We start from the raw sequence: 27,924 nt of genomic DNA on the forward strand, positions 1-27,924 counted from the left end.
GTTTTCAGGTGAAAAATCTTGAAAAAGTGGAAATAGGATAAAAAAAACAGAAAAAATCGTGAAAATCAGATTTTTTCCTGCAAAGCAAATTTTTGCTAAATAACCCCCCTAGTGCCTTTTATTTTATGTGGAGGTTTGTGCACAGTGTGGGAGACAGGAAAACTTGTTTCGTTCAAAGTTGAGAAAATACTAAACAAAGGTTTAAAAAAAAAAACCTCCATAAAATAATGTTACAGCGCATAAATCAGAAATCTTTTAATTTAAAAGTTTTTATTGACAATTATTTTTTCTGTAGTTGTAGTTTTACATGTCTAAAATGAATTAAAACTTATGATGAACTCTTCTAAAAGATCCAATTCTTGAACTTGAGACTCCCCAGTCACTGAATCTCTTATATTCTCCAGGTCTCAGGTACTACTGACGCCCCTTGTAGTTGGGTTCCTCGTAGAACATCCAGTGGCCATCAAACACATTGCAGGAGTGAATGTCGCGGAAACTGAATCGATCATAAGTATTGGGGCAGTCATCAAAGAACTCCATCATCTTCCCTTGGAAATCTCCTCTTTCATAGATTCTTAGTTTGTACTGACCATGGTACTTTAAAAAAGAAAAAAATAGTGTTATTACAGATGTCTTTTTTGTGTCATAAGCACCCACTGACAATGATCAATATTTAATGAATATTTTAACATTTGGAGAGTTTCATTACACTGTGCTTTTGCATGGTCTGTCCTTTATGTTGGTTTAATATATATTGGTTTTTATATTGGTTTAAGACAATTTAATATGACAATATTTGCAATAAAACATTCCAAGATATAAGCTATAATATTAAAGGAGAAGGAAAGTCTTAATCGCTGAGGGGCACCAAATGGTACCCCAGGCCGGTGGTCCTGTTAGCAGAAAACTGCACAGGCCCAAAATATCAGGTAATGATTACAACCACTAGGGATACTTAATATTTGCAACTGAGACTTTTTCCTCCTTTAATATATTAATATAGATATTAATATGGGTTGTTCATTATTAATGTGGAATAAAGGCGATATTCATTTCTATTCCTGCAATCCTAGGGTTATTTGAGGAGAGATTGGAAAACATTTACATGGGGAATAAAACGGCAGGATCTGATGTAGTCATTGAAGCCCATCCATTTCTGAAAGTCTGGATATTCTCCTTTCCAGAGATAATACTGGTGTCCCCTGTAACTGGGGTGCTCATATAGGATCCAGTTTCCATTCTCCACCCTGATAGAGTTGCAGCGATTGAAGTAAGAGGAGAGGTCAGAACATTCTGAGCTGCACTCATAGCAGCGGCCTTGGAAGTTTCTCTCCTCGTAGAAAAATATTTAAAAGAAGATATTATTTATAAAAAGCTACTCAGCACATAAAACTGGACGGCAATAAATAGGCTTGCAGTTCATCCTTCCCCCACCCCAGAGATTAAGCAGTATGCAGTGAACATTATTTTTTTGAGAATTTGGAAATAATTTTAAAGTATTTCTAAGTTTTGATATAGAACAACTACAGCATACTGCAGCGCAATGTGGTTACACAAATTCAATTTTTAGTATTAACTCATTAATAGTGAAATAATTAAAAAGTGATCGATGCATTAATATGTTAAATATGTGCTTTTTTTTTATAAAGTGGGACTGGAACAAGTGAGCGAATGACAGAAATAAACATTCTTTACACTAAGTGGCCCATTTACTTAGTTTGAGTGAAGGAAAAGAATAAAAAAAAATTCGAATTTCAAATGGTTTTTTTTTGGCTACTTCGACCATCGAATTGGCTACTTCGACCTTCCACTTCGAATTCGATAGTCGAAGTACTGTCTCTTTAAAAAAAAACTTCGACCCCCTAGTTCGCCACCTAAAACCTACCGAAGTCAATGTTAGCCTATGGGGAAGGTTCCCATAGGCTTTGCTATCTTTTTTTGGTCGAAGAAAAATCGTTCGATCGATGTATTAAAATCGATATTCGAAGTCGAAGGATTTAACTTCGACAGTCGAATATCGAGGGTTAATTAACCCTCGATATTCGAACATAAGTACATTTGCCCCTAAGGTTCTTAGTTTATAAAAGGGTTATACAATATTTGAATCAATGTAATATTTCAGTGAGATTCTGTTTTGAACTTGGAAAATGGAAAAGGCAGACCAGAGATGTGATAAAAGAAAAGAAACTAAGAGACTAAAAAAAATAAACCAGGATCAAGAAAGACAAAAAGAAAATAATTCAAGAACCATAAATAATTAAAAATCAATGACAAAAGTTACATAGATACCCTTTAAATCAAAATTACGCTTATAGAAAAATCTTTTTATTTTTGCCTTGCATTTAAAGTGTGATTTACAACCTTTCATCTAAAACCTTTCACTCAAATCGTTTTTCACCGTTTTTTTCTATACACCTATGATTATTTTATTTGTGCTACAATGTAAGCAGAAGGCAAAGGTTTAAATCAGATTTCTTTAGCATCATTAGGGAATATATGATATTTTACACACTTTCCTTACCTTTCCCATTTTGAATGGATGGAAGTTTCAGCACAGTTATAGGATGTGAAGAGGCAGCCTTTATATGTGTCCTGGATTGCTGCATACATATATTTTTGCCTAGTAAGGAAAATGTAAAAAGCCCTTTTGTCATTTATTGTTTTTTTCTTGCTGTTCTGTTCTACACAGCAATCCATCATTCCCAGGTCATTCACTTTCATAACATGGCTGTACACAGATTAACTTTAGGGCTTTCCAAATAGCCCACTATTTACCTATCGATGCTGGCTAATATTTTGAACAAGCACATCTGAATAGTATGAGAAGGAACTGCAGCTTTTCACACTTCCACCTCTACCGATTCTCTACACATGCTTGGGACACTTTGATCCACATTTTCAGGTTTACTCTGGATTTCATTGGTGCTGAAAAAAATGCTATAGTCTAACAATCAGACATTGTATTGATATTTATTCTTCACATTTTACAGACATCCATAGATCTCCAGGGAAATAGCACAGGAAGGCAAAATACAACTTTAATAAATCTTGTTTCTTCTCACTTGTTTCACTGTGTGTTAGGGGGATGTCAATTTTTGTTGTTTATGCTGTTGTTGTATTGTAGCAAAAGTTCGTTCAGCAAACAAGGTAATATCATAGAGGCACTAGGCTACACTGGACAGTTTGATCAATACTAATGTGTAGGTTGATTGATTTCCAGCTCTCTTGTAAAGGAACACGTGGAGATTATTTAGTTGCATAGAGATTGTGTAGAGAGATTAACACATTGTCAGACAGAACAACCTGCAAAGTAGATGGGGATATATCCCATCAGTTATAATAAGTAAAATAAGCTTCAATTAGTAAACAAGACAAGCAGATAGCTTAACCCTTTCACAGCTAAAGTTGTCTTCTTTCTTTCTTTACATCCATGTCCTCTTTTAGTAACACACAATTTGTCTTATTTCTTTACTGTAATGTTTACTTTTTGCATGTTCCTAGGTTTGGAAGCTTCCTAAAATGATCAATTATAGTAAATATTGTCATAATAACATACTGTACGTATTTATAAAAACTGGTATGTATTTAGAAAGTGACCCATGCCTGATCTGCAAAACAAAGTACTCCAGCACACGTATTCTGCCTAAGGGTTACTACCCATGTTTAATGTCAAACCAAAAAGACCATGCCTGATCTGGAAATTCTTTTTATTTGGCCCTTAGAGCGATTTTATCTGACACATCAGGGGACAGATTTACTAAGCTCGAGTGAAGAATTCGTATGTAAAAAAATTCGAATTTCTAAGTATTTTTTGGGTACTTCGATCATCGAATTGGTCAAATTCGAACGAATTCGAACAAATTCGATCGAATTGAATGATTTGAACGATTCTAAGTAAAAATCATTCGACTATTCGACCATTTGAAGTACTGTCTCTTTAAAAAATACTTCGACTTCATACTTCGCCACTTTAAACCTACCGAGGTGTAATGTTAGCCTATGGGGACCTTCCCCAGCACTTTTCTAAAAAATTTTTGATCAAATAAAAATCCTTTGATCGATCGCTTAAAATCGTTTGAATCATTTGATTCGAACGATTTTATCGTTCCATTGAACGATTTTTACTTCGATCGTTCTATCGAAGCATTTGCTCTAAATCCTTCGAATTCTATATTTGAATTCAAAGGATTTAACTTCGAGGGTCAAATTTTAGGGTTTATTAACCTTCGAAATTCGACCCTGGATAAATGTGCCCCCAGATGTTGATGATACAGGTACCATAAGAACATTTTTCATTCAAGCTAAATCAAGCCCATCTGTTTACCTGTTAAACTTTAAATAAAAGGGAATACATATGTGGATATCAAATATTTATGGTTCCCTTCAGTTTAGGTAGTTGCCTAAAAGGTTAATCCAGCATAGGGCTGGGCTTGTCGACAGTTAGGAGGAGTAGTTGTTTCCCTGTAGTTCCTCTACTGGTCAGGGGTCTCTGATATGCTTTAAAATAGATTCACCATGTGGCTCTGACCATTTGGATACTACTTGTTGGGGGGGGCTAATACTGGAGATTTTGAAGTGGAGTTAGGCCTCAGAGGGAGTAATTAATGTGTGAGGATAGATTATGTTATAAAAAGTGGCTGATTTATCAATGTTGATTTTAAAATCTTGACATTTCAGAGGTTATTTATCAAAATCCTAAAATTTTCTAATTATTTTCTGAAAACCACTCTGACCAAATCCACACAGACTTCCCCCCCTATTTATCAATACATTTCCCTGAAAATGTCTTTGAAAAAACAGTATTTTATCTTTATCTGTATGTAATGTATGTAAAGATAAAATAGTGAAAAAATCTAAATCATCCCATTTTTCATATTTGTCACCGAAAACTGTGACTTTTTCGGATTTGAAGCCTGAAACTACAACGAAACCCAGTGCCAATCAGGATATCTTTGAAATGTCTGCCATTGACTTCGACACGAACCCGGCAGATCTGAGTTGGAGTACTTTTTTATTCAGATTTAATTTTTTCCCGTTTAAAGGTGTGATCAGAAAAAATTGGACATTAATAAATAATCCCATTTATTTATAACATTGAGGTTTTGTTCCTTAGCACAATGACATTATTTTTGTGCAACAAATCATGAATTTTAAAGATTTTTTTTAAAAAAATTCTAATATTTATTTATTAAGAGCAAAAAGCACACAAAAAAAAGAAATAACCTTGCATAAACCTTCAGCATCTAAAAGCTTGTGAGGTCATGTAGAAGTCAGTTGTCCTACGCAAAATTAATATGGTTTATTTTATTCATTTTTCCCATTTTTTGAATCTTTTAGACCTATTAAAATAATGACTAGATTACCAATGTGATATTTTCAATATTGATATTTTTTCATGGTTTAGTTTAGTTGAGTTTTTTTAATTTGAATTTTTTATATAAATAAATAAAATAACATTTGAGTTCATATAATTTCAAGTTTACCGAAGTAGAGGAAAATATGAGAATTTCACTAGTTTTGTTTGTAATAAATAAAAAACATTTGTTTTTTATAAATAATGCTCTAGGAGCAAGGAATTTTTGTTTTTTTAAAAAAAATTTAAAGTTTGCCTCACTAATGCAAAATAAACAAGCTGTAGAGGCAATTAATCAGCACAGTATTCAGAATTTTATTTTCACTACTTTAACTCAAGTAAACAAACTGGCTTTCTGAATTAATGACAATGGGGCAGATTCACAAAAGCTCATTATTCCATAACGCACAGTTTTTTGCGTTATTACGATGCGTTATTTAAGGAACAATTCATCAAAGTATTTTCACATGCACTAATAGACATATTACAATCGTTAATTCTACATTTCTGCACAGCGTGATACTTATAGAATACAATTTTGACGCATTATTCACTAACATCTTTTAAGCCATACAAGCATAAAATAGTGCAATAATTACTGTGAAGTGTAACACCTCCCAGGAGTAGGCGTTACTAAACAACATCAGATGGATTAATACAAAAAAATGTAGTGAGGAGCTGTAGGGCAGCAAATAAAGACCTATCTGAGGAACTGGAGACTTACCTACAGCTACTAACACATCTTGGAATTTTATTAAGTTTCCCAGGGAAAGGAATGACTAGAATACTGTAAAAAGAGACTTCTACTCTGCCAGTGGCATCCCAAATGTCTTAGGTGCTAGATTCTACTAATAACTTGTGACAATCTTGTGACAATATCAAATGCCTAAAAATATCTCACAAATTAACGCACAAAATAACGCATGCTACAAATTACCGCAGACAGTTCAGCTAAAACGAACGTAAAAATATTGCTTCTTAAGTTAGACAAGTGACCTTTTAGTGAATTGATCGTTAATTCTAAAAATAAGAATTCTAAAAATTTTAAAAATAAGAAGTGATTTAATTTCCAAGGCATGCTATAAATAATACTCACTTTTTCGACCTTTAGTGAATCGGCCCAATGACTACTAGCCCCTTTCAATAGGATTGTAATCATACCAAACAACATGTATGCATGGTGAGAGCATGATGAAGGATAATGTATCAGACCAAATGTTCAGTTTGCTTTTGTGTTTCATATTTGCCCATATGTTAGGATTTTACTTTAGCTTGGCTAAAGCTTTTTGTCCCTTGCAACATTAGAATCCTGAGCTGGCTACTGACCAGTGTGTCCCAACAGTTACCCATTTCTCACTAAGACTTATTCCTTTAACCAAATTATGGAGCATTTTTAAATGCTGTGGAGCATTATGGTATATCAGTTTGTCAATGAACTAACAAACCATAACTCTCCTTAAACCTTAGGTATATTTTTTTTACAGTTTATCCTTTACTAAAATGTTTATGTGATGCTTGCTCTGATTGTGTTTCTTTAAACCTCTGTGACTCATTTACCATTACTGGATTTAAAAGTTAAAATGGACACAAAGCATATGGCTGCAGTGCTGGTGTTGTTTGTACCTTGTGCCATTTATGCGTCCAGTTCAAAGTGCAGAATTTGGATGCATATTGCATTTGCAGATGCTCAAGTGAACTCCTTGTAGATGTTAGGTCCAAGTGTCCAAGAGCAGGCCATATTGATGGGTGAATCTTCCCTTGGTAACGGGAACAAGGATTTGCATAATGCAATGATGCAGTGTCGAAAATACTTGTAGCCTTGCACCCTGGTCTGGATATATAGTATAAAGGAGCTTTAGGCAGCTGAGCTGATTTTAAAAAGCTCTGGCACCTACCAGCCTCCAAAGAACTGTCCCTCATCTTCTTTCCCTCTGTTTATCCATGTCTCCCTCTCCCCTCACTTTCATTGCCCATTAATATTTGGTCATAAACTGAGCTTTTCTTCTTTCCATACTCTATAAGATTTATTAAGATAAAGTTAAGCTGTAATCTTTCTTAAACCAAGGAAAATCTTTAATGTCATAGTTCAGTGAAGCATTAATGACATTGTCTTGGATTTGCTCATTATGTACTTATGAGCTAACGAATTAAGAACTGATAGGGCGCTCATGCAAAAAGAGAAATATATTTTACAATGACCAGTATTAACCATAGTAATGATTTTTAGTAGGGCAACAGAAAATTGGACTATACAGCACCCATTCCCTAAGCAGATTAGTCTTTCACAAAACCTCAGCATGCTATGAGCTACATAGCAATGACATATTTTATATAGGTCAGTTCCTTACTGACTGAAGCACCAGCAATGTTTCGGAATGAGCAGTTAATTTGTCAACTGTTTACTAATTCATTCGATTTTTGCTCCAAACCCTGTTTTGATGCAAAACTCTTACATAATGAACGATCTTAATCCTGCAAATATGCAGCAGAACTTTTTCTTAAACAGTGCACAGGAAGTTTTGAAGATACTGCAGCTTTTAATGAATGAACATGGTTCACGAATTGCATGAACCTTTACATACAGATAAAGATAAAATAGATGAATACAGTAGAAGTAGAGTAGAATGTTTTTTTGACACTGATCTAGGTCTAAAGTGTGAAAGCAAGCAAAGAAAGAAAAAACACTAAAATGACAAGGTGAAGTGAAGTTTGCTGGTCTGACATTTTGGAATTTGTTGGCTCTTTAGTGAACAGCTGTTGGCACCTAAAACAGCTTTAAGGGGATGTGAAAGTTGGCCAGATTGATTGGCATTTAGCACAAGATCCAAACGATTGCTTTACTGCATTGAAACTAGGTAGTGGTCTATAGACTAGTCCGACGTATTCAATGTAATGGGGTAATTATCTGCTATACTATGTATTTGTTAGACTAGTAATCACAATAATGAATTAATACAAGTCTGAGAATGCCTCTTTGTCAGTCTTGGATTGTAGGTCTGTTATAGACAAAAAACATTTGCTCATATCATTCAGTTATTACTGAATAGTGATATACGTAAGTGAAGCACAAAAGAAAATGAATCACTTAGAAAGAGTAAACATAATTATATAATGAATGTCTGCTATTCCATGGCCATTTGTAAAACTTATATTTCTTAAACACCCTCGATGATTTTATTTACAGTATGCAAAGTTCTGTATGCAGTTGGGCTACTGTTTGGTTTGTAAGGTTTTTAAATTGCAAGAAGTGTTATACATAAACACTGAACTTGGATTTTTTCACACCTCTTGCAAATCCCTTGACTTCTGCAGAAAAACACAGATTTTCTGGCTCGCTGATTCATACACAAAGTGTTTTCAAGTGGATATTAGAAGTGTAAAAATCATTTTCAGATGGTTGCTTTTACAGTTCCCTCAAAAAGCTGTAAAGGCATCTTTACTTTATCATTTACTTTCCACTGAACCCAAGGTCATTGTCAGAGGCATGATGAAACACAGGGCACGATCCATACGTCATATGAAGGACAAAGGGGTGAAAGACAAGGATCTTCAATACCCAAAACTATTACATTCGGATATGGTGGATCATCCAATTTAATACTGAGGTCTGTGCACCCTATACAAAAGGCAGCTAAGAGCGTCCAAATAAATAATAAAATATTTTGCAATTTTCACTACTTGAAAGTGTGGAACTAACATTACAACCTAATGGCAGATGATATGGGTTCCTTACAACATATTTAAACACGTGTTTAGAAACATATACATACATACAGTAAACTACTATATTATGGGTGTATATGTGTGTCCCATGAAAATCTGCCCCATCCATTATATATTCAAATATAAATTAAACTTGAGATACCTAAAGAAACCTGCTTTACAAATATGCTTACAAAGTATTTGAAATGGACTTGTGCTAAAAAAGAGATTTTAGTGCTTAGTACATAAAGTTGGCATATACTGTACCTACAACAGTTTAGAATTTGTTTAGAAGTACAGTATGAGAAGTCATTAAATCGTTATTAAAACTAAGTTCGCTAATGTCTTAAACCATTAAACCTTATTGACAATCTTACATTTCAGAAAGTCAGCATTTCCCCCATAATATTCTTGCAACACTAATTTAAAGGGATACTGTCATGGGAAAACATGCTTTTTTCCCCAAATTGCATCAGTTAATAGTGATGCTCCACACTTCTAGACTTTTGCACTGAAATCTGTTTTATAAAAGAACAAACAGATTTTTTTTATATTTAATTTTGAAATCTGAATGGGCCTAGACATATTGTCAGTTTCCCAGGTGCCTCCAGTCATGTGACTTGTGCTCTGATAAACTGCAAGTTGGAGTGACATCACACCTCCTCCCCTCCCTCCCCCCAGCAGCCCATCAGCAGAACAATAGGAAGGTAACCAGATCACAGCTCCCTGGTAGATATATGAACAGCAATAGTAAAAATCCATGTCCCACTGCGACTCCTTTGGTTACATTGAGTAGGAAAAATAATAGCCCCTCTGAAAACTGAACCATAATGCAGCAGTGGCTCTTTGTGAAAGCACATGACCAGGCAAAATAACCCGAGATGGCTGCCTACCCACCAATATTACAATTAAAAAAATACACTATTTGGGTTAGGAATGAAATTTAACATGGTAGAGTTAAGTATTTGCAGTTAATAGTATAATTTAGAAATAAAAACTACACCATAAAAATCCTGACAGAATCCCTTTAAGGTAAGCATCACTCAGCCGAGATAGGATTGCTTACAGAGGTGATTGCAGGGGACTAAGGTAACAGCAAGGTTTATACAGTATGTTTTTAAAGTCAAGACTTAAAGGTATGTGATAATATAGTGCCTTAAAATGAATACTTTTTGATTGGAATACTTATTATGTTGTAATGCAAAGTCTTGTATATTATAACTGCTGTCAACAAAGGTGTTAGCAATTGTATATGTTTGAGTCTATCTTATTGTTTATTTAGCACTTTTCAAAGCAGCTGAAGTAAATCAATAAAAGTGTATTTTCTTAACTTGGAGGAAAGATCCCCTCCCTGCATTTTCTCTCTGGTTTCTGTTAGCTTCATCCTGTAAAGATTTCTTCTAGTGTCAAGCCCATGCATGCAGAAATGACATTCAAAGCCTTCAAGGCCAGGACTCAATAATTAGTTCAAAACTGACAATCTGGATGCACACATCAAACTCTTTTAGGCAGCTAGCTCATCTGCTTGTCTTCATGAAAATGAATTGTTGATTAGAATTAAGTACCCTTTATTGTTTCCAAGCTACTAGTCATTTTGTCTTTTCACCTGTAATTCTGACTGTGTCAACACACTCAAATTATTACAGTCAGTTAAACTAACGTAGTGCGTAAAGGCTGATGTACACTGCACATAATGGGATGTTTGGATGAAATAACATTCACTAATGAGAGGATCAGTTCAGGTAATGTGCAAGCACATCAGGATTCGCAAAAGAATAAAGGTGATTGATAGGAGAAGAGAACAGTTTTCTAGACACCTAATAAAACATGCAACAAGGCACAGTTTAATGCACCAGCCAACTTGCACGATTTGGCTATAATCTGCATGGAAAATATAATAACTGCATAGTATAAACTGCATTGTGCACTTTTTTATGTGTTTGGAAAGCTTATTCCAGGTTTTTAAACCATGCCATGTTATATGTAGCATAAAAGTTATTCCATAAGAGATAAGGTTAATAATAGCACTCTTGAGTTTAAAATCCCAGCTAAAACTGTTAGCATCACTATCAGACTTTGGCTGGGCAAGCTTGTACCCAATGAGACTTAAAGGGATCCTGTCATCGGAAAACATGTTTTTTTCAAAACGCATCAGTTAAAGGGGTTGTTCACCTTCAAACAACTAGTTGTTATCAGATAGATCACCAGAAATAACGACTTTTTCCAATGACTTTCTATTTTCTATGTGTCATGGTTTTTCTAATATTGAAGTATAAAGTGTCATTTCTCTCCTTCTGAAGCAGCTCTGGGAGGGGGGGTCGCCGATCCTGTAAACAGTTCTAAATTGATACATTTAGTTGATACATTTCTTATCTTTGTCCCTGCTGAGCAGAATCTCTGGGTTTCATTACAGGCAGCTGTTAGAATTGATACAATTGTTGCTAATACTCCAGAGATGCTGCTGAGAAATGTATCAACTAAATGTTGCAAAATTGTAACAGTTCAGAATCTGCACCTGGATTACTGAGCTGCCAGACTGAAACACCAGAGACAGGGACATTCAACTTTAAACTTAGATTTTGGAAAAAACGTAAAAAATAAATAATGGAAAGTAATTGGAAAAAGTCATTATTTCTAGGGAACAATCTAAAAACAACTAAATTGAAAAAAGTGTTTGGAAGGTGAACAACCCCTTTAATAGTGCTACTCCAGCAGAATTCTGCACTGAAATTCATTTCTCAAAAGAGCAAACAGTTTTTTTTATATTCAATTTTGAAATCTGACATGGGGCTAGACATTTTGTCAATTTCCCAGCTGCCCCTGGTCATGTGACTTGTGCCTGCACTTTAGGAGAGAAATGCTTTCTGGCAGGCTGTTGTGCAGTGAGACATGGGTTTTTACTATTGAGTGTTATTCTTAGATCTACCAGGCAGCTGTTATCTTGTGTTAGTGAGCTGTTATCTGGTTACCTACCCATTGTTCTTTTGTTTGGCTGCTGGGGGGGAAAAGGGAGGGGGTGATATCACTCCAACTTGCAGTACAGCAGTAAAGAGTGATTGAAGTTTATCAGAGCACAAGTCACATGACTTGGGGCAGCTGGGAAATTGACAATATGTCTAGCCCCATGTCAGATTTCAAAATTGAATATAACAAAATCTGTTTGCTCTTTTGAGAAATGGATTTCAGCGCAAAATTCTGCTGGAGCAGCACTATTAACTGATTCATTTTGAAAAAAATGTTTTTTTCCCACGACAGTATCCCTTTAACAACCACATAGTTGAAAGAACTGTATTAAAGGTTATGTTATTTTACTTTCTGCCAGCATTTGGTACTTATTTTTCTATAGCCCCAAAATGGAAAAATTCTTTATGTTCACTGATGACTTTTTACTGTAAGTCGCTGTATTGTTGGATTGGAAATCTTACATTTTCCATTGGGAGCACTGTAAATAAAAAGCCCATCTTATGTTTAGACATAACACATATTATTTCTGTCAGTATACATGTTCTTCCACATAATTCTCTAGGCCCTCGGTTCTCTTACGTTCTTAGACTACACGTTTTGTGGATATAGTATGAGAAACTTTGGGGAAGCATAGCTAGTAAGATACTTGCTCCTTTATTCTTGTTATTAAGAATGCATGCACTGCTGGTTAGGCCTGTGGACAGGTTTGAGAACTGATGCTTTAGGTCATCAAGTGCCTGAATGAGTGAATTGGATTGGATGTCTCCATCTCTCCATGCAAGCTTTATTAATTTATTTTCTTTGAAATATCATATTGGATGTGTGTGACAGATGGGGGTGTAAAGTATTCACTGTAAAATGTAGAGCTCTTCTTTATTAATTTGTAATTCAAATATGTTATATTAACAATTTTGCAATTACTTTCTGCATAGAAACAATCAGAAAAATACATTTATGGAAAAACATTTACAGATGCCCAGCAGTAAATCCAAACATTCAAATAATATATTTATTAAGGTAATGCCATACATGAGGCATGAGCACTTCATATGCAAAAAATTAGGAATCTATTGCTAGTATAAATATTGCAGCATGATATTCAGTATAGATATAAGCGGCATAGAATTTCATCTGAGTTTTCTGTTCAAAGCTTCTTAAAAAGGCACCAGGCTTTGGCCTTTGTCATCTTCATCTGTCATTTTCTAATTTCCTATTGATATACAGTATATATTAATCAGATTACTTGTTGCTTGAAAAAACAAAATTCTATATACAGTGTACTAAGCAATGGTAAGTTTGATCATTGATCAGCACCATCATCAGATAGTACAGATCTTTACTGAAAACAAAGATGTTTGAATTACTGCCCCAGTATTCAGTTGAGGATTTTACCAAATTCAACCTATTCTGTTAATATTTGTATTTCTCTGAATCTTATGTCAGCCAAACTAAAACTGATCCGCTACTGTATTCTGATTTTAATGATCTTGTTGATTTGAAAATGACAGTGGAAAAAGGTTTGCGGATTTTATAGTTTGCGCCAATCTTCGCAATGCGTAATTAAAACTCGCAATGTAATAACATAATAAGAAAGAGTATTACTTTGCGAAATGAGACTTTTTGTTCTTATTTGTGCTATTCTATATATATATATATATATATGTCTCTGTCTTAAATATATTGATAATGGGTTGAGTGCAGAGGAATCTTGTATTTGTCTATATGTTTTTTGTGGTCACACCCTCATTGCACCCCCGCCTAATGTTTTTAAAAACTAGTGGTGAGCACAACTTTCCCTTGTTTGTTATAGTTCTACAAGAGCAGTGACCAGCTCCATGTTGTAGCTCCCACCCCCTCCAACTATAGTCAGGTGATCCCACTGGTGTCTAATAAAAGGGCAGCCAAGTTTGGGAGTTTTACTTTGAAAGCAGCTAGTAAGTTGCAGGTAAAACGCATTCGTCCCTTTTATAAAATGTATAATTAAACCATAGAATTCTTAATGAATCAGATGAAAATTGAGCATAGGACTGGCCAGATATGGGATGACTTTGACGTAGTTGGCCAGCTTAAATATATTGCAATATATGGACAAACAATCCCTGTTTTGTTTAAAGGGTAAGGCATTTTTCAGTAGCAGTATGCACAAAATGTCTCTGTCTTAAATATATTGATAATGGGTTGAGTGCAGAGGAATCTTGTATTTGTCTATATGTTTTTTGTGGTCACACCCTCATTGCACCCCCGCCTAATGTTTTTAAAAACTAGTGGTGAGCACAACTTTCCCTTGTTTGTTATAGTTCTACAAGAGCAGTGACCAGCTCCATGTTGTAGCTCCCACCCCCTCCAACTATAGTCAGGTGATCCCACTGGTGTCTAATAAAAGGGCAGCCAAGTTTGGGAGTTTTACTTTGAAAGCAGCTAGTAAGTTGCAGGTAAAACGTATTCGTCCCTTTTATAAAATGTATAATTAAACCATAGAATTCTTAATGAATCAGATGAAAATTGAGCATAGGACTGGCCAGATATGGGATGACTTTGACGTAGTTGGCCAGCTTAAATATATTGCAATATATGGACAAACAATCCCTGTTTTGTTTAAAGGGTAAGGCATTTTTCAGTAGCAGTATGCACAAAATGTCTCTGTCTTAAATATATTGATAATGGGTTGAGTGCAGAGGAATCTTGTATTTGTCTATATGTTTTTTGTGGTCACACCCTCATTGCACCCCCGCCTAATGTTTTTAAAAACTAGTGGTGAGCACAACTTTCCCTTGTTTGTTATAGTTCTACAAGAGCAGTGACCAGCTCCATGTTGTAGCTCCCACCCCCTCCAACTATAGTCAGGTGATCCCACTGGTGTCTAATAAAAGGGCAGCCAAGTTTGGGAGTTTTACTTTGAAAGCAGCTAGTAAGTTGCAGGTAAAACGTATTCGTCCCTTTTATAAAATGTATAATTAAACCATAGAATTCTTAATGAATCAGATGAAAATTGAGCATAGGACTGGCCAGATATGGGATGACTTTGACGTAGTTGGCCAGCTTAAATATATTGCAATATATGGACAAACAATCCCTGTTTTGTTTAAAGGGTAAGGCATTTTTCAGTAGCAGTATGCACAAAATGTCTCTGTCTTAAATATATTGATAATGGGTTGAGTGCAGAGGAATCTTGTATTTGTCTATATATATATATATATATATATATATATATATATATATATATATATATATATATATATATATATATATATATAATGCACAAAGATACCGGCACTCTCGACAGCAGCGTTAAATATGCCTGGGTGCAGAATCAGAAAAATCCAAATAAAGAACAAAAGATGAGCCGCACTCACAGGACTTAAATAAAAAACTTGATTTATTTAAAAATATATGACCAACGTTTCGGCCTCCTCCTAGGTACAGAAAATGGCAAAATACGTGCTTTAAATACAGCAACACCCTTAATGACGTATAATTCACGTCAATGCCCAGTGACTATCATTAACATAAATCACGTTAGCTGTTTACTATGTATATAACACACATAAAAAATAAAACCAAAAATTACCTATACCCCTACATCACACCTAACGGTTAATCATTATCATGATCTTAAAAAGGTTAACAAGTTTAAAAACAAAGCAAGAATGTAACACATTTGTTTCATTGAATCGATATTGTTCTCAGTGTTACTAAATGTTTTAGTTTGAGGAAGTTCCTAGAGTGAAAGCAAGAGATGAGCCTCCCCTGTAACCCGATACCTATTCTTCCACATGATGTGTAGCGTATACCCAATTATCTCATACCTGCAACCCGTTGTCGTATGGCTGCTCGTCACCGCTTACTGACAGTATTAACTCAATACTATCCTAAGGCTACCCTAGGTACTGTTACCCGAGACAAACTCAGGCATACAAATTACTAAAAATTAAAACTAAAAATGAAAAAAATTATTAATGAAATGAAATATTAAAACTATGTGCTCCCTAAAATGCACCTATCTATAATGCACATAAGTACAGCGTTTAGGGATAATTGTACTACGAAACCGGTGGCCAAAAATTTTCTGGAAAATGGCCACCATTTACCTACATTTAAATATATAGGCATAGATCACATACCGCCTCCGAGGAGAGGGGGCGACAGGTCCAAAATGCTTCTCCAGAGAGAATGCTTCTGGATTAAAAAACTTAACACACTTGCACCCCATGGTCTCAATGAACAATTGTCCCTTGCTTGCTTTTTGGAAAAGAGATAAACGGTGGATTAACAAATTAATGCCAGTTTCTGTATTATAATCCTTTAGGGAATCAAGACTGTTAAACAATGATTGTTCTTTAATTATTTGTAACAATTCTAATAATATGTAGGGATAAGCAACATCGTTGCGAACTAACTGAGAAAATTACTTGGTATTCAGACAGTCTTTTGTCTCCATGTGGGAGGGGTGTCTGTGATTTTATTTCCTGCTTTGTTACATAGAGGAGTATAAAGCTTTGGTTTTAAATACATGTAGTAAGATTGGGGTATGAATATTGGAAGAACCTCAAATAAGTGCAGTCATTTTGGTAATTTTAATACCTTGGATTCTTCCAAACCATCATAGCTGAAAATTTCCATATTTCCCTAGTAGTTTTTGGATTGAGATTATGAGAAGAATATAGTTATCTTCATAATCTTTCTCTAGGTCAGATTGGAGCTTTACTCCCAGGTACTTAATATTGCCCACTTAAAAGGAAAGTTTTGTTTTAACGCACTAGTAGTAGTTTTCAGGATGTTTATATTTAAATTTTCTGATTTGGAATAATTTACTTTAAAATTAGATAATTCACCAAAGTCTTTCATGAGGCATAGTATATTGGGAAGAGAAATAATTGGCTTAGTAACACACATTAATAAATTATCTGCAACACCAGCACTTTTATATTCTTTGCCTGCCACTATATGACCTGATATGTTTGGATTTTATATGCACATATAAAATCCAAACATATCAGGTCATATAGTGGCAGGCAAAGAATATAAAAGTGCTGGTGTTGCAGATAATTTATTAATGTGTGTTACTAAGCCAATTATTTCTTTTCCATTACAAGAATAAAAAGAATTGGAGAATCTCAACTCTTGGGGACAGTATGCCATTCACTTTTATTCTTGCAGATGGTTTGTCGTACAAGGCCATAATTCTTTGTTAGAGATGTCGCGAACTGTTCGCCGGCGAACTTGTTCGCGCGAACATCGGGTGTTCGCACTCGCCGGAAGTTCGCGAACGTCGCGCGACGTTCGCCATTTTGGGTTCGCCATTGTTGGCGCTTTTTTTTGCCCTCTCACCCCAGACCAGCAGGTACATGGCAGCCAATCAGGAAGCTCTCCCCTGGACCACTCCCCTTCCCTATAAAAACCGAAGCCCTGCAGCGTTTTTTCACTCTGCCTGTGTGTGCTGAAGAGATAGTGTAGGGAGAGAGCTGCTGCCTGTTAGTGATTTCAGGGACAGTTGAAAGTTTGCTGGCTAGTAATCGTTTTGATACTGCTCTGTTATTGGAGGGACAGAAGTCTGCAGGGGTTTGAGGGACATTTTAGCTTAGGTAGCTTTGCTGGCTAGTAATCTACCTTCTACTGCAGTGCTCTGTATGTAGCTGCAGTGGGCAGCTGTCCTGCTTCTGATCTCATCTGCTGACTGCTGCAATAACAGTAGTCCTTGTAAGGACTGCTTTTATTTATTTTTTGTTGTTTTACTACTACTACTACTACTACTACTATAAGAGCCCAGTGCTATTAGTCTAGCAGTGTTGGGGAGTGGGACTGGTGTGCTAATCTGCTGCTCCTAGTAGTTCAGCAGCACCAACTTTAATTTTTTTTTTTTAATATTCATTTTTTTTTTATTTTACTTTTTTTTATTTTACTACCGCTGTAGTAGTGTATAAGTTGACCTTTTAGGCATTATTTGCCCTGTAGGCATTATTTGCACACTGTTTTCTTCAACCCGCCATCGAGCTGTGTGACCTTGTTCCCATTCTGTCTAAATATCCATAATATTACCGTCTCCAGAAAAAACACCGGAGTCACTTTTTTCAAGCAGCATTCATATATTTTACGTAATCCGTATCCACCGCTGTAGTAGTGTATACGTTGGCCTTGTAGGCATTATTTGCACACTGTTTTCTTCAACCCGCCATCGAGCTGTGTGACCTTGTTCCCATTCTGTCTAAATATCCATAATATTACCGTCTCCAGAAAAAACACCGGAGTCACTTTTTTCAAGCAGCCATAATATATTTTACGTAATCCGTATCCACCGCTGTAGTAGTGTATACGTTGGCCTTGTAGGCATTATTTGCACACTGTTTTCTTCAACCCGCCATCGAGCTGTGTGACCTTGTTCCCATTCTGTCTAAATATCCATAATATTACCGTCTCCAGAAAAAACACCGGAGTCACTTTTTTCAAGCAGCCATAATATATTTTACGTAATCCGTATCCACCGCTGTAGTAGTGTATACGTTGGCCTTGTAGGCATTATTTGCACAGTGTTTTCTTCAACCCGCCATCGAGCTGTGTGACCTTGTTCACATTTTGTCTAAATATTGATAATATTATCGTCTCTAGAAAAACCACTTGAGTTACTTTTTTTCAAGCAGCATTCATATATTTTATGTAATCCGTATCCACCGCTGTAGTAGTGTATACGTTGGCCTTGTAGGCATTATTTGCACAGTGTTTTCTTCAACCCGCCATCGAGCTGTGTGACCTTGTTCACATTTTGTCTAAATATTGATAATATTATCGTCTCTAGAAAAACCACTTGAGTTACTTTTTTTCAAGCAGCATTCATATATTTTACGTAATCCGTATCCACCGCTGTAGTAGTGTATACGTTGACTTTGTAGGCATTATTTGCACAGTGTTTTCTTCAACCCGCCATCTAGCTGTGTGTATTATCGTTTCCAGAAAAACCAACTGAGTTTTTGTTGTTGTTGTTGTTTTTTTAAAAATAATGCCAGGCAAAGGCAGGCCGCCACGCAGAGGCCGTGCTAGGGGCCGTGCTGCTATGCAATCCTGTGGCCCTAGCAAATTGCCCAGTTTTAAAAAGCCAATGACCCTGAACTCCCAAAATGCTGAAGAGGTAGTTGACTGGCTTACACAGCACACCCCATCCTCTACCGTTTCTAACTTTACCACAACATCCTCCTCATCCTCCACTGCTATGGCCACCCCACGTAACACTTCCTCCACCACCGGTGCCCCTTCTTCACTGGGGTCAGAGGAGTTATTTTCCAATGAGTTTCTTGAACTGAGTAATGCGCAACCATTATTGCCAGAAGAAGATGAAGGAGATGAGGACCTTACACCAGATTTAATTCTGGCAGAGAACACGATAGAGATGGACATAATGAGTGATGAGGAGGAGGTCCCCGCTGCTGCTTCCTTCTGTGATGTGTCAGAAGAAATTGATGCATCTGAGGAGAATGATGATGAGGAGATTGATGTTTTGTGGGTGCCTAGTAGAAGAGAGCAAGAGGAGGGTAGTTCAGATGGAGAGACGGAGAGTCAGAGAGGCAGTAGGAGAATAAGACTTAGAAGAAGCAGGGAGGACAGCCCGCAGGGATCAGCAGGGCAACAACATGTATCGGCACCTGTGTTCAGCCGGCCAACGCACCCGCCATTGCCGCCAATACCGCCAACTCCGCCAACTTCTACTGTTACCGCCAGATCGCACACTTCCAAAAAGTCAGCAGTGTGGGATTTTTTTAATGTGTGTGCCTCTGACAAAAGCATTGTAATTTGCAATGAGTGCAGTCAGAAACTGAGCCTTGGTAAGCCCAACAGCCACATAGGTACAACTTCTATGCGAAGGCACATGAGCGGCAAGCACAAAGCACTTTGGGAGCAACACCTCAAAGGCAACAGGCAAACTAAAAGCCACACTCCTTCTGGTCCAGCATCTTACTGCTCTACCTCTGCTCTCCTTGACCCGTCTGAACCACCCTCCACTCTGCCTTCCACCTTGACCACCTGTTCCCATTCCCAGTCATCTGCCACCAGCCAAGTTTCTGTGAAGGCCATGTTTGAGCGTAAGAAGCCAATGTCTGACTGTCACCCCCTTGCCCGGCGTCTGACAGCTGGCTTGTCTGCACTCTTAGCCCGCCAGCTTTTACCATACCAGCTGGTGGACTCTGAGGCCTTCCGCAAATTTGTAGCAATTGGGACACCGCAGTGGAAGGTACCCAGCCGCAATTTTTTTTCTAAAAAGGGAATACCACACCTGTACCAACATGTGCAGAGCCAAGTTACCGCATCTCTGTCACTTAGTGTTGGGCCAAAGGTCCATATGACTACTGACGCATGGTCCTCCAAGCATGGTCAGGGCAGGTATGTCACCTACACTGCCCACTGGGTGAACTTGGTAATGGCTGGGAAGCAGGGAATGGGTAGCTCAACAACAACAGTGGAGTTGGTGTCACCGCCACGGATTGCACGCGGTTCTGCCACCACCTCTACTCCTCCATCGCTCTCTACCTCGTCTTCTTCTTCTTCTTACTCTGCTGCTGGGTCCTCCTTCTCCTCCTCCACACCTGTGCACCCCCAGCTCCCCCTAGGCTATTCGACGTGCCAGGTACGCCGTTGTCACGCTGTCTTGGGGATGACGTGCCTGGAAAGCAAAAACCATACCGGATCTGTACTCCTGTCATCTCTGCAGTCACAGGCCGATCGGTGGCTGACCCCACACCAACTGCAGATCGGAAAAGTGGTGTGTGACAATGGAAGCAATCTGTTGGCAGCGTTGAGACTAGGCAATTTAACACATGTGCCCTGCATGGCACATGTGTTAAATTTAATAGTCCAACGTTTTGTCTCCAAGTACCCAGGATTCCAGGACGTTCTCACCCAGTCCAGAAAGGTGTCGGCCCATTTCAGACGTTCCTACACAGCCATGGCACGCCTTGCTGACATTCAGCAGCGCTACAACATGCCAGTCAGGCGTTTGATTTCTGACAGCCAGACTCGCTGGAATTCAACGCTCCTTATGTTGGAACGTCTGCTGCAACAACAAAGGGCCGTCAACGAGTACCTTTTTGAACTGGGTGGTAGGACTGGATCTGCACAGCTGGGGATTTTTTTCCCCCGTTACTGGGTGCTTATGCGCGATGCCTGCAGGCTCATGCGACCTTTTGAAGAGGTGACAAATATGGTCAGTCGCACCGAAGGCACCATCAGCGACCTAATACCCTTCGCTTTCTTCCTGGAGCGTGCCGTGCGACGAGTGACAGATGAGGCTGTAGACCAGCGTGACGAGGAGCTGGAAGCGCGCGATTTCTGGTCGGAATCACCAGAACGAACCCAGGCACCTGCTGCAACGCAGGGAGAGGTGCCAGAAGTGGAGTCAGAGGAGGAAGGTGGCTTTGTGGAGGAGGAGGAGGAGGACCAACAGGAGCAGGCTTCCCAGGGGGCTAGTGGTGACCTTTTGGGGACCCCTGGTCTTGTACGTGGCTGGGGGGAGGAGACCGTGGATGATGCAGTCCTTGATAATGAGGAAGCGGAGATGGATAGCTCTGCATCCAACCTTGTGAGAATGGGGTCTTTCATGCTGTCATGCCTGTTGAAGGACCCCCGTATCAAGAGGCTTAAGGAGAAGGACCTGTACTGGGTCGCAACGCTACTAGACCCTCGGTACAAGCATAAAGTGTCAGAAATGTTACCAACATACCACAAGTCCGAAAAGATGCGGCATTTACAAACCAGCCTGCAAAACATGTTGTACAATGCTTTTAAGGGTGATGTCACTTCAGGAACTCATCAACATTCCAGGGGCAGAGGTGCCAGTAATCCTGCCACGAGCACACCTGCAAGGACAAAGCCCTTTGGCCAGTCTGTAACGTCAGACATGCAAATGTTTTTCTGTCCAAGGCAGCGCCACAACCCTTCTGGATCCACCCTCAAAGAACGCCTCGACCGGCAGGTAGCGGACTACCTGGCATTAACTGCAGATATCGACACTCTGAGGAGCGATGAACCCCTGGACTACTGGGTGCGCAGGCTTGATCTGTGGCCAGAGCTGTCACAATTTGCCATGAACCTCTTGTCTTGCCCAGCCTCAAGTGTGCTCTCAGAAAGGACCTTCAGTGCAGCAGGAGGGATTGTAACTGAGAAGAGAACTCGCCTAGGTCACAAAAGTGTCGATTACCTGACCTTTATTAAAATGAATGAGGGGTGGATCTCGGAGGGTTACTGCACGCCGGAAGACTTGTTCTGACTTCTATGCAGCTGTCCTTCTCTTCAAGCCTCATGACTCCACACACAGCTGTCCTTTAGCGTCCTCCTCCTCCCTCCACCACCGTTACAAACTAGGGTGCAAACCCTACTGGTTTAATTTTTTCTGGCCTCTGTGCTTCAGTGGCTGCGACCAAAAAAATGCCTATTTTCTGCATTTATATGACATAATTTTTCTGGCCTCTGTGCTTCAGTGGCTGCAACCAAAATAATTTATATTTTCAGCATTTATATGGCATAATTTTTCTGTCAACTGTGCTTCAGTGGCTGCGACCAAACAAATGCATATTTTCTGCATTTATATGGCATAATTTTTCTGGCCTCTGTGCTTCAGTGGCTGCAACCAAAAAAATTACTATTTTCAGCATTTATATGGCATATTTTTTCTGGCAACTGTGCTTCAGTGGCTGCGACCAAAAAAATGCATATTTTCTGCATTTATATGGCATAATTTTTCTGGCCTCTGTGCTTCAGTGGCTGCAACCAAAAAAATTTATATTTTCAGCATTTATATGGCATAATTTTTCTGGCAACTGTGCTTCAGTGGCTGCGACCAAAAAAATGACTATTTTCAGCATTTATATGGCATATTTTTTCTGGCCTCTGTGCTTCAGTGGCTGTGGCCAAAAAAACTGGGCAAACAATGCCTACAAGGTCAACGACGTTGACCTTGTAGGCATTGTTTGCCCAGTTTTTTTGGCCACAGCCACTGAAGCACAGAGGCCAGAAAAAATATGCCATATAAATGCTGAAAATAGTCATTTTTTGCCATACGTTGACTCAACGTATATGGCAAAAAATGACTATTTTCAGCATTTATGTGGCATATTTTTTCTGGCAACTGTGCTTCAGTGGCTGCAACCAAAAAAACTGGGCAAACAATGTCTACAAGGTCAACGTATGGCGAAAAATTACTATTTTCAGCATTTATATGGCATATTTTTTCTGGCAACTGTGCTTCAGTGGCTGCGTCCAAAAAAACTGGGCAAACAATGTCTACAAGGTCAACGTATGGCGAAAAATGACTATTTTCAGCATTTATATGGCATATTTTTTCTGGCAACTGTGCTTCAGTGGCTGCGTCCAAAAAAACTGGGCAAACAATGCCTACAAGGTCAACGTATGGCAGTTGTTTAAAGAGAACAGTAGATTACTAGCCAGCAAAGCTACCTAAGCTAAAATGTCCCTCAAATCCCTGCAGACTTCTGTCCCTCCAATACAGAGCAGTATCAAGCAGATTACTAGCCAGCAAACTTACTATCATCTGTCCCTGAAATCACTAACAGCTCTCCCCCTACACTATCTCTTCCAAGCACACACAGGCAGATTTTTCAGATACATTTTTGCCCTTGATCCCCCTCTGGCATGCCACTGTCCAGGTCGTTGCACCCTTTAAACAACTTTAAAATCATTTTTCTGGCCAGAAATGTCTTTTCTAGATGTTAAAGTTCGCCTTCCCATTGAAGTCTATGGGGTTCGCGAACCGTTCGCGAACCGCTCGCATTTTTGCGCAAGTTCGCGAATATGTTCGCGAACTTTTTTTCCGACGTTCGCTACATCCCTATTCTTTGTCTGATTTTTTTTGTCCAAGGCCAAAACCGGCTAACATCTTGAAAACCCAGGAAACAATATCAAAGGCCCTTTCAGGCTCAGTGGTTGAAAAGTGTGTGAAATATCTCTTTATGAGATTTAATACCTTCCATATATCAAGCAGGTATAAATCATATTATAACATATGATTAAGAAAAAATATATATATGTGAGATATTGCTTTTTGAGGAGAAAGAGTCTGTCAGAGGATTAATTGTAAGATTAAAACCTCCTCCCAGGATAATAAACTCTTCAGCAAATTTTTCAAGAACATTCATAAAATATCTTATATATGAATCCTGTCCTGAATTGACAACATAGATGTTTGCTTTTGTACATATTTGGTTAGCTAGTTTCCCTTTTATTATTATATACCGCCCCTCATTGTCAGATAACGGGTATATATAATTGACAGGTATATCTTTGTGAATTAAAGTTATTACCCATAATGAAATTTAAGGTTAATTTCTCAAATAAATATGTGAATATGACTTAATATTCAATTTAGGTAAGTGGTTTTCTTTAATCATTACTATCAAGGCTTTGATTTTTATACATTCATCAAAAATCTGAGCTCTCTTAAAGGAAAACTAAACCCTAAAAATGAATATGGCCAAACATGCCATATTTTATATACTGAACTTATTACACCATCCTAAAGTTTTAGCTTCTCAATAGCAGAAATGATCCAGGACTTCAAACTTGTCACAGAGGGACACCATCTTGGAAAGTGTCCGTGACACTCTGAGCAGCTGTTGGGAAGCTAAGCTTAGGGGTTGTCGCAAATTATCAAGCAGAAAATGAGGTTTGTCTGTAATATATGCTGATGCTACAGGACTGATTATTCAATTCTGATGCTAATTGCACTGGTTTCTGTGCTGTCATGTAGTAATTATCTGTATTAATTACTAATCAGCCTTATATTGTAACATTTCTATTATATGTGTACTGTATATTGTGAGTGGGTCCCTAAGCTCAGTAAGTGACAGCAGCACAGAGCATATGCAGTGAATAAGGGGAGTGCCTGAAGTGGTTCAGAAAAGAAGATGGGGCTACTGAGGCATCTTTGGAGACATAGATCTTTAGGGCTGTGGTTGCCTTGGGCTGGTGCAGAATCCCAAAAAATAATGTACAACATTTGTAGCCCAAGTCTTCAGTTAGGCTTTAGTTCTCCTTTAACTGGCTCATTAATGACATTGACATTAAATGAGAGGACTGTACAGTCCATATATGTCAGACATAATGTAATAAGCAATAATGTTGCATATATAGGGATAGAGGGAGATGGAGATATGGTCATATAGCTTACAGTAGTTACACTGCCTCCATATCATCTCTGATCCAGCATGATTAAAGGAATAGTTCAGCGTGAAAATAAAAACTGTTTAAATAGATAGGCTGTGCAAAATAAAAAATGTTTCTAATATAGTTAGTTAGCCAAAAATATAATGTATAAAGGCTGGAGTGACTGGATGTATAACATAATAGCCAGAACACTACCTGAACCTGCTTTTCAGCTCTATAACTCTGAGTTAGTCAGCGACTTTAAGGGGGGCCACATGGTACATAACTGTTCAGTGAGTTTGCAATTGATTCTCAGCATTCAGCTCAGATTCAAAAGCAGCAGAAATGACCCATGTGGCCCCCCTTCAAGTCTCTGATTGGTTACTGCCTGGTAACCAGGATAACCAGTCAGTGGAAACCAAGAGAGTCGAAAAGCAGGAAGTTGGGTTATGTTCTGTTATGTTATACATCCAGTCACTCCAGCCTTTATACATTACATATTTGGCTAACTAACTATATTAGAAACATTTTTTTATTTTGCACAGCCTATCTATTTACCCAGTTTTTATTTTTACACTGAACGATTTCTTTAAGCTGCAGGGAGATGGGAATGATGGGTAATGTGTACAGTACTACTTTATGGAGTACTTCATGAAATAGAAATATTTTTATACCTAAAGGTTACATATGTAATAAGTAAAGTGTATTAGGTATATATCAACTCAAATGACAAGAGAATAGTACAGTAATGCATGAAAATCAATATGTCACCTTCAAAACAAAAACTTTTGTTACAAACTTAAGCCGAAGTGTTTTAAGCACTTTTCATGGAGTAGACATAATAAAATAGGATAATCCTGAAGTTGCAATACTTACTGTATCTGTCCCAAAAAAAACTTAGAGGATTTAGTTATGTACTTGAAGATGAGTCAAAGTCACATTGAACACAAAGTTACTAGGAATGTAAGTAAGTGGGAGAGGAGCTATTTATAAAGGTCCATATTGGGTCTTAGTTGTACGAACATAAATGTAAGAGTCCTCTTGTCCTCTTCCACAAAATGTCATTTAGATGTAGATAGAATAATCTTTTGCCAGTATAGGTTATTCAGTCATGGCTAGGTCTCACTCTTTCTCTTTGGGGTCCGAGGTGTTCTCTTGGGGTGGTAGCTTGTGTCCATTCCCCCTGTAGGTCAAACGTCAGCTCTGGTGCTTTTGCTGGGTCTGGTAACCATCCAGGTAAGTCTATTATAGGTAGGTGAAATTTTTTGAAAAAGTTTTCTGTGTCTGCTGGTGAGTAAATTACTGCCAATTTCCCATCTTTAGTAATTTTAGAAATCTGTAAGTGGTTTAAGCATCTTTCATTCATAGTGCGTTGTTCTGTCAATGTCTTGGAAAAGTTTGATAGTGTTGTCTAGGTGAGATTACTGACCTCTTTGGATTTCGGTAAAATTTCTTCCTTAAAGGGATACTGTCATGGGAAAAAAATTTTTTTTCAAAATGAATCAGTTAATAGTGCGGATCCAGCAGAATTCTGCACTGAAATCCATTTCTCAAAAGAGCAAACAGATTATTTTATATTCAATTTTGAAATCTGACATGGGGCTAGACAGTCAATTTCCCAGCTGCCTCAAGTCATGTGACTTGTGCTCTGATAACCGTCAATCACTCTTTACTGCTGTACTGCAAGTTAGAGTGATATCACCCCCTCCCTTTTCCCCCCCAGCAGCCAAACAAAAGAACAATGGGAAGGTAACCAGATAGCAGCTTCCTAACACAAGATAACAACTGCCTGGTAGATCTAAGAACAACACTGAATAGTAAAAACCCATGTCCCATTGAGACACATTCAGTTACATTGAGAAGGAAAAACAGCAGCCTGCCAGAAAGCATTTCTCTCCTAAAGTGCAGGCACAAGTCTGATGACTGGGGCAGCTGGGAAATTGACAAAATGTCTAGCCCCATGTCAGATTTCAAAATTGAATATAAAAAAATCTGTTTGCTCTTTTGAGAAACGGATTTCAGTGCAGAATTCTGCTGGAGTAGCACTATTAACTGATGTGTTTTGAAAAAAACATGTTTTCCCATGACAGGATCCCTTTAAGAGAAAACTGTGCATACAGCATTGGATATCTCGAGGAGAGTTAAGGGGGGGCTGCATTTGGTTTCTGTACTCGGTGCTACCCTTTCAATCTTTATCTCTGTATACTTTCTCTGTTCAGTATGCTTTTAAAAATCTGAAGCAGGACTGTGCATATTTCTTCATTTTGAACCACTTCCCTTATCCTAATGTTATTCCTCCTGCTCCTATTCTCTTGGTCCTCTAGCTGTCTTTGTAGTTCACGAATAATATTGTCCTGTTGTTGTATATGCTTATATACTGTAGATGTTTGGTCAGAAGAGTACTTACAGAGGTTTAACTCTATACCATCTGTGGGCGCAGCCAGTGATCTAATCATTTTTGATATTCTGTATTTCCTCTTTGATTGTTGTTGTTGCCTCTTTGAGCATTTCCCTTATATCGGGTTTAGAAGGAAGTTGGGCAATATAAGCATGTAAATCAAGCTCTCCTTCAGCGTTGTTTTCCATTGTAGAGAGTTCTCTATTACAGTATATTCAGCTCCATCATCTCTGTCCTCTGCCGCAGGCACCATTTTGGATTCTGTGCACTCTTTTTTTTTTTCAGAAATAGAGGCACTATCGAACCGACTGGGTTTTCTAGCCGCTGTCTTCTCCTTCTCAGGTTTATGCTTGAGGGTTTTCCCCAT

At 38.0% G+C, this 27,924-nt stretch overlaps 1 pseudogene; it reads right to left on the bottom strand.

Annotated features, from left to right (window-relative positions):
• Positions 1–321: 321 nt before the first annotated feature.
• On the bottom strand, positions 322–27,924 carry LOC108704829 (annotated as a pseudogene).

This window comes from Xenopus laevis, chromosome 1S, assembly GCF_017654675.1.
Source record: "Xenopus laevis strain J_2021 chromosome 1S, Xenopus_laevis_v10.1, whole genome shotgun sequence".
Taxonomy (NCBI): domain Eukaryota; kingdom Metazoa; phylum Chordata; class Amphibia; order Anura; family Pipidae; genus Xenopus; species Xenopus laevis.